Consider the following 13,824-nt stretch of genomic DNA (forward strand, 5'->3'; position numbering starts at 1 on the left):
ATTATCACATGGGGAGAAACCTTGTACCCTGTAAATGTACCTCTACCATATATTGGCTCTTAACTCGAAATCGTTAGATCAGGATAAGGTTCATACATAAGACCCAAAACTAGATAGGAGAACCAGATAGTCGAGGACCTTAAGCAAAAACAGGAACGAATGGAGAAAAATTGTAGAAGATGCCAAGTCACACAACCAATTATAAAACCAAAATGTTAATGCGGATTGATTCACCGCGATAAACGAATCGGAAGAGCCCAAAGAGGGCGGCAATCACTACGCTAGGAGTGTAGATGCCATGATGATGAAGTTAACTACATACATGCAAAACAGTGTATATTTCAAACATCTGACGATTTGAGCGGGATATAAGGAAATGGATGAGTCACAAAGTTTAACAAAAGAAAAAAATATTTCGCGAAATGAACGTCAGATCGAAAAACTATATCTTCAATATTTTTCAAAAATCTATCGAATGATACCAAAAACCCCCACGGAGAGGGGTGGGGGTAAATTTAAAATTTTAAATACGAATCCCGCGATATTTCGCGAAATGAACATTAGATCAAAAAACTGAAAAGTACACTTATTCAGTATTTTTGAAAAATCTATCTAGGGGGCTAAAAATTTCATAAAGTGAGTTCCTCTATATGTGCTAAAAAGTGACCTATATGGAATTTAAATTGAGTTGGGGGCACTTTTCACCATCTTACCCGGCTAGGCCCTTTACACATAAATCCTTAAAAGAAATACCGCCGACAAGTGTGGAAGCCGAAAGGGCATTTTCTGCTGCCGGCTATATTGCCTATAAATACGCAGTAGTTTGGCAGACGACATGCGACAGTTTAGATATGTTGTGTTTCCTTCGCAAACATTTTCAATTGAAAGCTTTAGCTAAATAATAGTAGCCTAAGGCTACGGCTCCACGGGCTGGAAATTGACGCTAGCAGTAGCCGCAAAACGAACTTAAGGTTCCACAGAACGGAATGGGAATAGCCGAACTGAACCGACTACGCACAAGTCCTATAGTCGGTACAGTTCGGCTATTCCTATTCCGTTCTGCGGAACCTTAAGTTCGTTTTGCGGCTACTGCTAGCGTCAATTTCCAGCCCGTGGAGCCGTAGCCTTAAGCTTAGCTAAATAATATTTAGCTAAATAAGTAAAGTAAACTATGTCAATTTACAGTTGAAAATGTGTTTTTTTTTGTTGATTTTTAAAACTTGGTGTATTTTTGAAGAAGACAGATTTTTTGTTTTTTCGGTATTTCTTACTGTTTTTTGTGAAGAATAAACGGTGTAATTTGATTGATCTCATACTAATAGTAATACTTATAGGGCAGTCAATGAGGGTATTTGGCTCCGAATTCCATCCCACTACATCGATTTACTTGATATTTTCATAGTAAGTAGGGAATAGCTCAAGAAACAAAGTCTACCCTATGCGGATGTGTGCTTTTATCTTGGGGGTGGTTCCCACTCCTTCTGGGGGTGGAAAATTTTTTGGTTAAAATAGCCACGAAAGTGGCTAGGGAACCTAATTCTAAGCAAAAACTGTTCTATAATTTTTTCTTGAGAACTCGATACTTTTTGAGTTATTCGTGGTTGAAAATTGGCCATTTTCATTGAAACACCTTTCGAACGGTTTTTTGCGAATACCTTAAAAACTATGCATCTAATTAAAAAAAACTGTATATAACATTTTTGTAGCTTATAAAAAAACATCAAGACAAGACTCGTTGCTTCATAAATCTTCTAGTCATAATAAAAAAGAGATACGGTAGGTGAAAAGAGTATGTTTTTTGGTGCATGCTCCAATTGATGTTTTCAACTTGAAATAATAGAGAAACGGTCGATTTTAGGTGTATAATGCTACCAATTCCTTTTGTAGTGCTTGAAAAGATCTTTAAAATCAGCAATGTTAAATGTTGATTATATTCAAACTAAGCGAGATCTGCTGCAAAAAATTGATGACTAATGTATTTTAAGAAGAACTGAGAAGTATATTTAACCCCTCATCCATCAGAATTTAAATGCATCGTTTTCATTTTAGAATACTTTTTATTATAGATATTAGATAGTGTTATTTCTATGTTTGAAAAGTTGCACTAGTTTAAAATGAATGGTTTTTGAAAAAAAAATAAGATCAAATTATAGAGCGCATTTTTAAATTTTCTTAAAAATCTTCCTTTTTCTCCATGTAACTCGAAAATGATAAAAGATACGAAATAAAGATACCACACAAAAATGTAGGGTTGTTTAGATAAACAATTTGTTTTTATTTTTAATTACTGTATCTCCTATAATTTTCGAGTTACATGGAGAAAAAGGAAGATTTTTAAGAAAATTTAAAAATGCGCTTAATAATTTGATCTTATTTTTTTCAAAAACCATTCATTTTGAACCCTTTCAACTTTTTGAACAGAAATAACACTAAAATAAAAGGTATTGTAGAAGGAAAACGATGCATTTAAATTCTGGTGGATGGGGGTTACATATACTTCTCAGTTTTTCTTAAAATACATTAGTCATCAATTTTTTGCAGCATATCTCGCTTAGTTTGAATGTAATCGCCCTCTAAGATTGATTATTTTAAAGGTCTTTTCAAGCACTACAAAAGGAATTGGTAGCATTATACACCTAAAATTGACCGTTTCTCTATTATTTCAAGTTGAATACACCAATTTGAGCATGCACCAAAAAAAACATACTCTTTTCACCTACGACATCTCTTTTTTTATTATAAATAGAAGATTTATGAAGGAACGAGTCTCTTTGTTTTTTTATAGTATACAAAAATGTTATACAGAGTTTTTTTAGTTAGATGCATAGTTTTTAAGGTATTCGCAAAAAACCGTTCGAAAAGGTGTTATGATTTGATGAAAATGGCCAATTTTCAACCACGACTCAAAAAGTATTAAGTTTACAAAAAAAATTATAGAACAGTTTTTGCTTAGAATTAGGTTCTCTAGCCAATTCCGTGGTTAGTTTACCCAAAAAATTTTCCACCCTCGACATAGGGTAGACTTTGAATTAGGAGATAAGTAGAGGCTGTTCCCAAAATTTCATTAAAATCCATGCAGTAGGATAAAATTTGGAGGTAATATTCTATTCTTGCTCGCATTGACTGGCGTATTAAATAAATGTGGAGTTAGTTGATTAATTTATTGTTTTATTTTCCTTATATAAATATGACTAGTTGCAATATGCGGGATCTCGCAAATACCGAGATCCCGCGGGATTGAAAATTGGTAGTCCCGCAAATACCGAGATTGAACTCAGGCTGCGGGATTGGAAGCCTTAGCGTGGGTAGATCTGCCCCAAACTGGGCACGCATATTCAGCAGTTGAGAAACAGTGCCTGTGCCGTTGTTCTTAAGACGCCAGGACATGTACCCCATTTACTTCCCGTTAGCTTTCTGTGCTCTTCCTAGTTGTTACTTTCCCTCTCGTTTGAAAATGCCACAATAGCTTCAGAACAACATTAATGTAGAACATTTTTGTATAGAATGATGTTCATGCTACACCGCATAGTTTTAGACATTGACGAAAAACGTAAAAAGCTACGAATTTACCGATTCCTCTCTCTCCCCCCCCCCCCCCCCAACCCGACGCTCAAAATGGTGTGACTTTTTTCTGAACATTATGTGGACCATATAGAACAATTTGGTGTTGGAGGATAACTTTCACTTGGATGTCTGGGTTATGCCATTTTTTGGACCAATTGTATCATACTAGAACTCTTTATTTGTATAATTCAATAGCTTCATCTCATCTGTTATAGTCCTTGGGCCCACATATAAAATTATTATTTATGACCACACCGTCGAAACTTTTTGTACGTGTTATTTGGGTGGAGTCGGACAAATTTGGAGCTTGGTGCATTATGGTAGTGGGGCGTTTGTCTGTCAAGCTGTCGCGAAGTTGTCAATTTTATGCAAGAAAAAATGTATAACCACATTGGTCATTTTATTTTAATCAATGGTTTTTATCATATAAAAAGCGAAAACAATTTTGTCTGGCCAAAATATTGGGCCGTGTGACGCGTCGGACACGCTAAATATGCCAAATTTATAAAAATAATAAATTTATTACCACATGGCTAATTTTAACAGAATCTACCATAATAGTTATTTATGATATAAGTGTTAAAAGTACAATTTTAAGGCACGCATGTGAAAGTTTGCAGAATGAGCGAAGCGAATTCTGCAATTCACATGAGTGCCTTAAAAATGTACTTTTTAACACGTATATCGATACAACATATTTTCTACAAACGTCTTATATATCAACAATTATAATTTATTCATTCTCGATTACAGGACAATATCTACAAAAACTTTTACTTGAACTTGACTGACATCCCATTTTTATATTTTTCTTTACATTACATCAAAACTGCCTATACTGTCAATACCTAAATCATAACAACTATAGAATAACATCTTACTTTTATTGTTGTATATTCTAACAAATTTTAATAGTTTTTTTCTACAAACGTGTTAAAAATGCAATAATACAGTTTAAATTAAATTTTAAAAAACCTTTTAAACCACCTTTTTCAAATTGCGCAATTTGTACTATTAATATTAATGTTAATAAATGAAATATAAATATTTTGACGTTTCACAATTTGACAATTAACTTTTAACTGCAGTACCTTAAAATTTTTAAAGCACTAGTGCTTTAAAGTAGCATTTTAACGCTCCTATGGAGGGCTAAAAATTGCATTTTTAACACGGTTGAAAAAAAATCCTTTTTACAATAATGTGGTAACCTATAAAGTCGGACAATTTTCACGGGGCATATGCGCAGTCGGATGCGCCGAAGATGTCAATTTACTGGATTTTTTTTATTTATTACCACAGATGTAATTTTTCTTTTGTACTGTTTTTTTACATGTGTAATGCATATTGGATGGTGGCTAATTGGCTATGCCAAGGCCATAAAGAAAAAAAAAATGCATATTGGATCACTTGTCGGGCAAAAATAATGGGACAAAAAATTTACCGAAATTTTCCCTCTTGTCGGAATTTTATTTTGAAAATTCGAGAAAAAAACTACAGAACGATGTTCAAGCAGTATGTACACAAATTTTCAGATCAAAATTTTTCCAAAATTTTTTCTCGTGTCAGAAAATTTTGGGTACAACTCTATGTCACGCCCTTTTAAATGTTGTACCTACTTAGTGTGTGTACCAATTTTCAGCTAAATCGATTCAAAAGTAACTGAGAAAAACTGTTTTGAAAATGTTTTTGACCATGCCTCCTCTTAAAGACGTCGATAACCTAAAATAATTAAGTTTTCTGTTCGTTTGCCCCAACATTTTTGTCAGACAATTACATTTTTTGATTTAGAATATAATTACTTATAACCTCCTATTTTTGTCGGAAAAGTGATTGCAAATAAAAACATTCCAGGAAATTGATATCTTCGGCGCATCCGACTGCGCATAAGCCCCGTGAAAATTGTCCGACAAGGTTACCACATTACCGTAAAAAGGTTTTATGGTAAATTCTGTTAAAATTAGCCATATGTGGTAATAAATTTATTATTTTCATAAATTTGACATATTTAGCGTGTCCGACGCGTCATGCGGCCCAATATTTTGTCCGACAAAATTGTTTTCGCTGTTTATATGATAACCATTGATTAAAATAAAATGACCAATGTGGTTATACATTTTTTTTTCTTGCGTAAAATTGACAACTTCGTTACAGCTTGACAGACAAACGCCCCACTACCATAATGCGCCAAGCTCCAAATTTGTCCGACTCTACCCAAATAACAAGTACAAAAAGTTTCGACGGTGTGGTCATAAATAATAATTTTATATGTGGGCCCAAGGACTATTAATGTTATAAAAATTTATAAACAGCATGTTCTCTCAAATTTAAATGTTAGAAGTTGTTGACCATACAAAAATTTTCATTTCTCTAGCCCAGGGGCCTGCGGGTCAGATCCGGCCCTTTTAGGAATTTTTTTATCTCTTATTCGATTTTGTTAAAATCAACATTATTAGTATGCGTAGTGTTCATATAAATAATGAAATATATAAATAATGGACAGTATTATAATTTTTAACAGCCGCATCCCTACTAAGTATGCAACATACTTTTATAAAGGGTGGGTCGACTGACTACAGGCCGACCGGAATAGGAATAGACCTGAGCATACTTTCTTTGCCTCATTTTTAGTCAAATTTTTCAATAATCTCTGACGAATTTTATTAGAATTATAACTGAAAAACAAGTGCCCACTATACATAAAATTCCTAAGAGATTTGTTGAAAAATTTGACTATAAAGGAGTCAAAAAAAGTATGCTCACGTCTATTCCGATCGGCCTGTACTGTACCGGGTGTCCCAATAAGAATGGCTCTCGGCTATATCTCAGGAACCGTTTATAGTGGAGCTTTGAAATAAAAAAATTTATAACAAAAGTTGCCTCAGGAAAAGCCTGGAAATTATTTTCATAATTGTGGGACCACCGCTAGAGGGCGTAATTGAATATCAAAAATTAAAAAATCTAAATTTTACAAAATTTTCCCAATGAAGGGGCACTGGAAATCCGATCGTCGTATTCTTCATAAAATTCTACGCATACTTGATTTGACAAGTTTAGGTCCACCTTTGGAAATAAGAGGTAGGGGTGAGTGGGAACCTTGTTATGAAAAACTGGCTGTGAGTCCGGTTCTGCTTAATCAAATTTTGCAAACTTGGTCTTGTTGAAGATAGATCTTTTTCATCAATGTAAAAGTTATGATTTCGAATCAACTTACTGAGTAATATGCCAGCTAGAAGGCGTTATTTAATTTTTTTCAGAAATCTAGTGTTCCTTGGAAAATATTAAATACAAACATGCATTTTTAATACCATATTACAAAATTAGACAAAATTAGCAACAGAATAGCGAAAACCGCATGTTAATACCTTTTTTCTATCTCGAGATATCTTACAAAACGTGTAAATTTAAAAACATAACTGTTACTGTCACCGGTAAACGAAATAATTCATTAAAAGTAGTGTGCTATGGAAACAACAAAGAAACATTTTCCAGCTCTCAACGTATATTAGGTCTTTTCAACGCTTCTCATTTGTTTCGAGCGTCGTTCATATCTCGTATATTAATATTATACACGGATTATACGGCATATGACAGAGGCTCGAAACAAATGAGAAGCGTTGAAAAGCCCTATTACAAAGAAATAAAAACAACTATTTAGTGAGGACATAAACATTCAAATTTTTGCCCATCATTTTCGTTGCAAACATTTACTCTTTCAAGAGTAGATTGAACAGCAGTCTCAATTTCTGCTCTCGATATGCTTTGAATGGCGTTTAGTATTCTCTGGATAATGTATTCTAGAGTAGTGTATGATGGGCAACAATTTGAATATTTAGGTCGTCACTAAGTAGTTCTTTTTGTTCTGTGTTATATTTAATTTTAATAGTATTGCTTCTCTTTATATTGTTGTTTTAATTAATTATATTTTTATACGTTGACATCTGGAAAATGTTATTTTGTTTTTTTCCACGGCACACTACTTTTCATTAACTTAGTTTACCGGTGATAGTAACAGTTATGTATAAAATTTACACGTTTCTCGAGATATCTTGAGATAGAAAAAAGGTATCGACATGCGGTTTTCGCTATTCTATTGCTAATTTAATGTAATTTTATAAAGTATGATTAAAAATGCATACTTGTATTTAATATTTTCCAAAGAAAACTAGATTTCTGAAAAAAATTAAATAACGCCTCCCAGCTGGCTTATTACTTATTAGGATGGTTCAAAATTATCACGCTTACATTGAAGAAAAAGATCTGTCTTCAACAAGACCCAGTTTTCAAAATTTGATTTAGCAGAACCGGACTTACAGCCATTTTTTCATAACAAGGTTCCCACTCACCCCCACCTCTTATTTGCAAAGGTAGAGTTAAACTTGTTAAATCAAATATGCGCAGAATTTGATGAAGAATACAATAATCGGATTTCCAGTGCCCCTTTATTAGGAAAATTTAGATTTTTTTATTTTTGATATTCAATTACGCCCTCTAGCGGTGGACCCACAAATATGAAAATAATTTCCAGGCTTTTCCTGAGGCAACTTTTGTTATAAAATTTTTTATTTCAAAGCTCTACTATAAACGGTTCCTGAGATATGGCCGAGAGCCATTCTTATTGGGACACCCGGTACGTATAATTAAACGTGCACTTCTCTCGCTCTTCGGCCTTCTAAGCAGATTCGTCCCTATCTTCTGATTTTCTTAAAAGCGTCTGTGTGTTTAACCCGGTCGGTACTGTCGCGAATGTTTTTGAACCGGGATGTTATTTGTCGTCTACCAGGACCATTTTTTTCCTTTGATTTTACCCATCATAATCAGCTGCAACAAGTACGTGACCCAAATATGTTGTCTTTCTTCTTTTAATGGTGGTCATAGTTTTCTGTCTCTTCCCATTCTGTGCAACACCATTTCGTTCGTAATATGATCGGTCCATGGTATGTATTTTCAAAAATCTCCTGAAAAGCCAGTGGATCCATCCGATATCGGATTTGCAGATTTAGTCTTTTGTTACTCAGAAATTTCCTCATCTTCAAAAAGGCTGCTCTTGATTGCTCTATTGATTGAATTTTTGATTTCGGATTTAGATCCTCCGTAATCCAGACTCGCAAGTATTTCATTTTGTCCACTTGTTCAATATCTTCATTTTTGTTCTGGATCCTTGTTATGACTTAATATAATGGACCATATTTCTTTAAAAATTACGTGACAGATTTTACTGGGTACAAATTGTTCGGATTTACACCCAAGTAAGACAATTTATTATTACTACTATCTATTATTAACACTCAAATTTCTTTGTCCAAATGCTTTGAAATGATACTTAGTTATTTTTGTTAAAAAATTTCTTGGACAGGGAAAAAACTCCACGAAAAACATTCGCATGTGTAAATATAGCATACGTACGCGGTATAGTCCTTCGACCAGGGAGATATTTTGAAAATTTCATTTTGGCCACCGCTTGAACAGTATTTGCTCACCCCTGCTCTAGCTCCTTTAGCAAATTGAATAACAAATTCTTATCAGATCTATAAGACCCGTTGACTACTGTCAGGTTAATAAATAAATATTCTTGTGTTAAACCAGAGAAAGCTAGTAATAAATAATTGCACATTCCTTAGATCCATCTCTGTATTTATAAGAGATGACTGAGTCATAAATGTGCTACATCACAATACCTCCAAGAATCAACTGCTTGTGTAATCTTTTAAAATAAATAAAGTATTACTAGTTGGTTAATGGGGAACAATTTTGCCATAAATATCAAATTGTTTAACATTTAACTTTGCTGTTGACTAATAACATTCTATCTGTAAAAGTCGTTTAGATAAGAATGTCAGAAACTAAAAATAAATCAGGCTTCAGCACGTGGACTTTTTTCCCTGGACTTTTTTTGCTTTGTGTTCTTATCAACATTTTCATAAATACTTTATCAGGCATGTGTAGAAGTGTTAATTAAAGGATATAAAGAAACCCCATTTTAATGATTAATCACCCGTGTTGAGCTGCCCCCCCCCCCACTTGCAAAAATTAAAAAACAAATAGCTCTGATTTATGAGCTCTCATATTCCGCAAACTAAAAATTTTGAGCTCGTTCCACTGAGCAGGAATTTAATACCCTAGTATTAAATTTAATACCCTAGTATTAAAAAAGGGGGCTGAGTCAGCCCCCCCCCCCCACTACTTAAAAATAGGAATATTGAATCGGTTTTTGCGGCAGAATTACGAGCTATTTATGAGCTCTTGAAATTATATAGTTTCGATTTTTGAGCTCATCCCCTTCACCCCCAAACAACCCTTGAATTGATTTAACTTAAGAGAAAGATGCTGAGAAAACTTAAAATATATCGTATTGCGGATATAATTCCTATAGCTTATATACTCTAAGAATAAACTATTAAATCAAGGGCATTTCGATTATTGAGCTACAACCCCTTCGCAAGAAAACCACCCTATCTTCCCGGCTTAAGAGAAAGTTGTACTTAAAATACGTTAAACTAATTATTTGGCGACTACATATCATTTAATAATTTATAAGCTTCCAAATTACGCGCATTTAGATCAGTAAATTGCAATTTATTTTGTATAGTGCAGTCACTGAAGGTAAAAATCAACGATTACCTTCAAGTTCGGTGAACCTTCATCGATTTTCACGAAAATTGGTCAGTGGTTAGAGGATACGTCAAGAAATAAAGGTGACATGGTGCCACCTTGCGCCTTTACCCTGAGGGTGGATACCGCCCCTTCTCGGGGGTGAAAATTATTTTATAAAAAATAACTGCACAAATCAATAAAAGAACAAATTAAAAGCAAAATTTATTATATAAAGTTAATAAAATAAGTCAATACTTTTTAAGTTATTAAAGACCAAAGATTTTAATTATTTGTGAAAAAAATGCATGTTTTGAAGAGGTTTTTTGTAAATCACTGAAAAACTGTAAGTTTTTACAAAAAAGTTAATAGTAGTTTAATTCGTATAGCTTATATTCTAAGAATAAACTCTTAAATCACGCACCTTTCGATTATATACCTACAACCCCTTCGCAAGAAAACGACCCCATTTTCCCGGCTTAAGAGAGAGTTGTTCTTAAAATAATTTAAATTGATTATTTGGCGACTACATATCGTTTAATAATTTATTAGCTTGCAAAATATACGCATCTCAATTATTGAATTGCCATTTTCTTTCTATAGTGCAGTCACTGAAGGTAAAAATCAACTATTACCTACGATTTCGGTAAATCTCCATTTATTTTCACGAATTGACAATAACAACTTGGGGTTTTAGCATGGGGTATATGTCACCCCTTCTCGGGAGTGAAAATTACTTTATTAAAAATAACCCCACAAATCGAGAGAGGGACAAATTGTAAGCAAAATTTGTTATATAATGTGATTAAAATAAATCAATACTTTTTGAGTTATTAAAGATCAAATATTTTAATTTTTGGAAAGAAAATGCAATGGAAAACGCAAAGAAAAAGCGATTTTTCATAAATGACTCAAAAACTGTAAGTTTTTACAAAAAAGTTTTCATCACTAAAATTGAAGCTAATAAAAAATATAATAAATTGCTTACTTGAAAAACCTTTAATGTTAATTTAAAGTAAGTTATTGGTAATTAAATGTATATTTTTTTCCGCGACTGTTCAAATCTAAGGGTTTAAGCTTAAATAACGGGAAAAAGATGCATTTTATAACACTTAGGTACTAAATACTTGTCAAAGTACTTAGAAATACCCATCAAAAATAAGATCCAGAAAAAGTTGATAGTATCAAAATCCGCTCACCAATTTTCGTGAAAATGAATGGAGATTTACCGAAATCGAAGGTCATAGTTGATTTTTACCTTCAGTGACTGCACTATAGAAAGAAAATGGCAATTCAATAAATGAGATGCGTATATTTTGCGAGCTCATAAATTATTAAACAATCTATAGTCGACAAATAATTAATTTAAATTATTTTAAGTACAACCCTCTCTTAAGCCGGGAATATGGGATGATTTTCTTGCGAAGGGGTTGTAGTTCAATAATCGAAATGCGCGTGATTTTAGAGTTTATTCTTAGAATATAAGCTATACGAATTAAACTACTATTAACTTTTTTGTAAAAACTTACAGCTTTTCAGTGATTTACAAAAAACCTCTTCAAAACATGCATTTTTTTCACAAATAATTAAAATCTTTGATCTTTAATAACTTAAAAAGTATTGACTTATTTTATTAACTTTATATAATAAATTTTGCTTTTAATTTGTTCTTTTATTGATTTGTGCAGTTATTTTTTATAAAATAATTTTCACCCCCGAGAAGGGGCGGTATCCATCCTCAGGGTAAAGGCGCAAGGTGGTACCATGTCACCTTTGTTTTTTGACGTATCTTCTAACCACTGACCAATTTTCGTGAAAATCGATGAAGGTTCACCGAAATTGAAGGTAATCGTTGATTTTTACCTTCAGTGACTGCACTATACAAAATAAATTGCAATTTACTGATCTAAATGCGCGTAATTTGGAAGCTTATAAATTATTAAATGATATGTAGTCGCCAAATAATTAGTTTAACGCATTTTAAGTACAACTTTCTCTTAAGCCGGGAAGATAGGGTGGTTTTCTTGCGAAGGGGTTGTAGCTCAATAATCGAAATGCCCTTGATTTAATAGTTTATTCTTAGAGTATATAAGCTATAGGAATTATATCCGCAATACGATATATTTTAAGTTTTCTCAGCATCTTTCTCTTAAGTTAAATCAATTCAAGGGTTGTTTGGGGGTGAAGGGGATGAGCTCAAAAATCGAAACTATATAATTTCAAGAGCTCATAAATAGCTCGTAATTCTGCCGCAAAAACCGATTCAATATTCCTATTTTTAAGTAGTGGGGGGGCTGACTCAGCCCCCCCCCCACTAGGGTATTAAATTCCTGCTCAAAATTTTTAGTTTGCGGAATATGAGAGCTCATAAATAGCTCATAAATCAGGGCTATTTGTTTTTTAATTTTTGCAAGTGGGGGGGGGCAGCTCAACACGGGTTGATTAATCATTGTTTGTGTTATTTATTTTTGTGATCAGTGATAGTCCAGGCTATTTTGTGAAGCCTATTTTGCGATGGGCCACATATTCAAATCGCGAGACGTACACCGGAAAACAAAACTCCGGGTATATAAAACAATAATCAGGCCCATAGTAAGTTATGGCTGCGAAACATGGGTGGTGACACAAAAATCTGCCAATGCATTAGATGTGTTTGAAAGAAAAGTATTACGTAGGATACTGGGCCCAATAAGTGAAAATAACAACTGGCGAATTAGGTATAATAGAGAAATATACGAGCAATATAGTGAACCAACTCTAGCATAACACACTAAACTGCAGAGATTACGGTGGGCAGGGCACGTGGTCCGCATGCATGAGAGTAGAATCCCCAGAAAATTGCTGAATGCAAGAATGCAGGGAAGAAGACCTGTTGGAAGACCTAAAAAGAGATGGGAAGACGAAGTCGATGAGGATGCCAGGAACTTTCTGGGAACGCGTTCATGGAAAAGAACAGCGGTAAATCGAAATGATTGGAGAAGCTTATTGAAGGAGGCCAAGGCTCGATTTGGGCTGTAGTGCCATTGGATGGATGGATGGATAGTCCAGGCTGTTCCCGTTACGCTCCCGTTAGATAAATTATTCCGATTCGTTTTTTTTTGCACAAATAATTTGGTCAAAAAAGGTCCTGATAACAAATCCACAGGGTGCCAGGAGGTACTGCCTGTAATTGTTCACTAAAATTGATTGTTGTCGAGTTACGTGATTTAAAATTTGAAAAACGCGAAAATGGTCATTATTAAGGCCTAATAATTCGGTAAGAAATTATTATCGTGAAAGTCAGAAAGTGACCAATTCAAAGTTTAAAGCCCCCTACAAGATCCTCAAGAAATTTTTGTAATTATTTTATTACTAAACTGTTATTTTTAATTATTAACAATGAGCGCTAACCGCGTATTAGGCGGCCGTCAATGGTGAGTGCGAAAGAAATGCACCATTCCGGCCGTCCAATGGCGCATCTTACTCGCACCCACATTGCGGCCGCCTAATACGCGCTTGGCGCTCATTGTTAATAACATAATGACAAAATGCTTTGTAATAAAATAATGACAGCAATTTCTTCAGGATCTTGTAGGGGGGGCTTTAAACTTTGATTTGGTCACTTTCTGACTTCCATAATAATAATTTTTAACCGAGTTAATAAGCATGGCTATTTTCGCAAGATACCTTTTT

General features: G+C 33.8%; 1 protein-coding gene across 2 annotated transcripts in view; it reads left to right on the top strand.

Moving 5' to 3' along the window:
* The window catches only part of LOC126878872 (Y-box factor homolog), a 233,541-nt gene that overhangs the window by 100,843 nt on the left and 118,874 nt on the right, over nucleotides 1-13,824 (top strand). The gene's annotated exons all lie outside the window — the stretch shown is intronic.

This window comes from Diabrotica virgifera, chromosome 1 (assembly GCF_917563875.1).
Source record: "Diabrotica virgifera virgifera chromosome 1, PGI_DIABVI_V3a".
NCBI lineage: Eukaryota > Metazoa > Arthropoda > Insecta > Coleoptera > Chrysomelidae > Diabrotica > Diabrotica virgifera.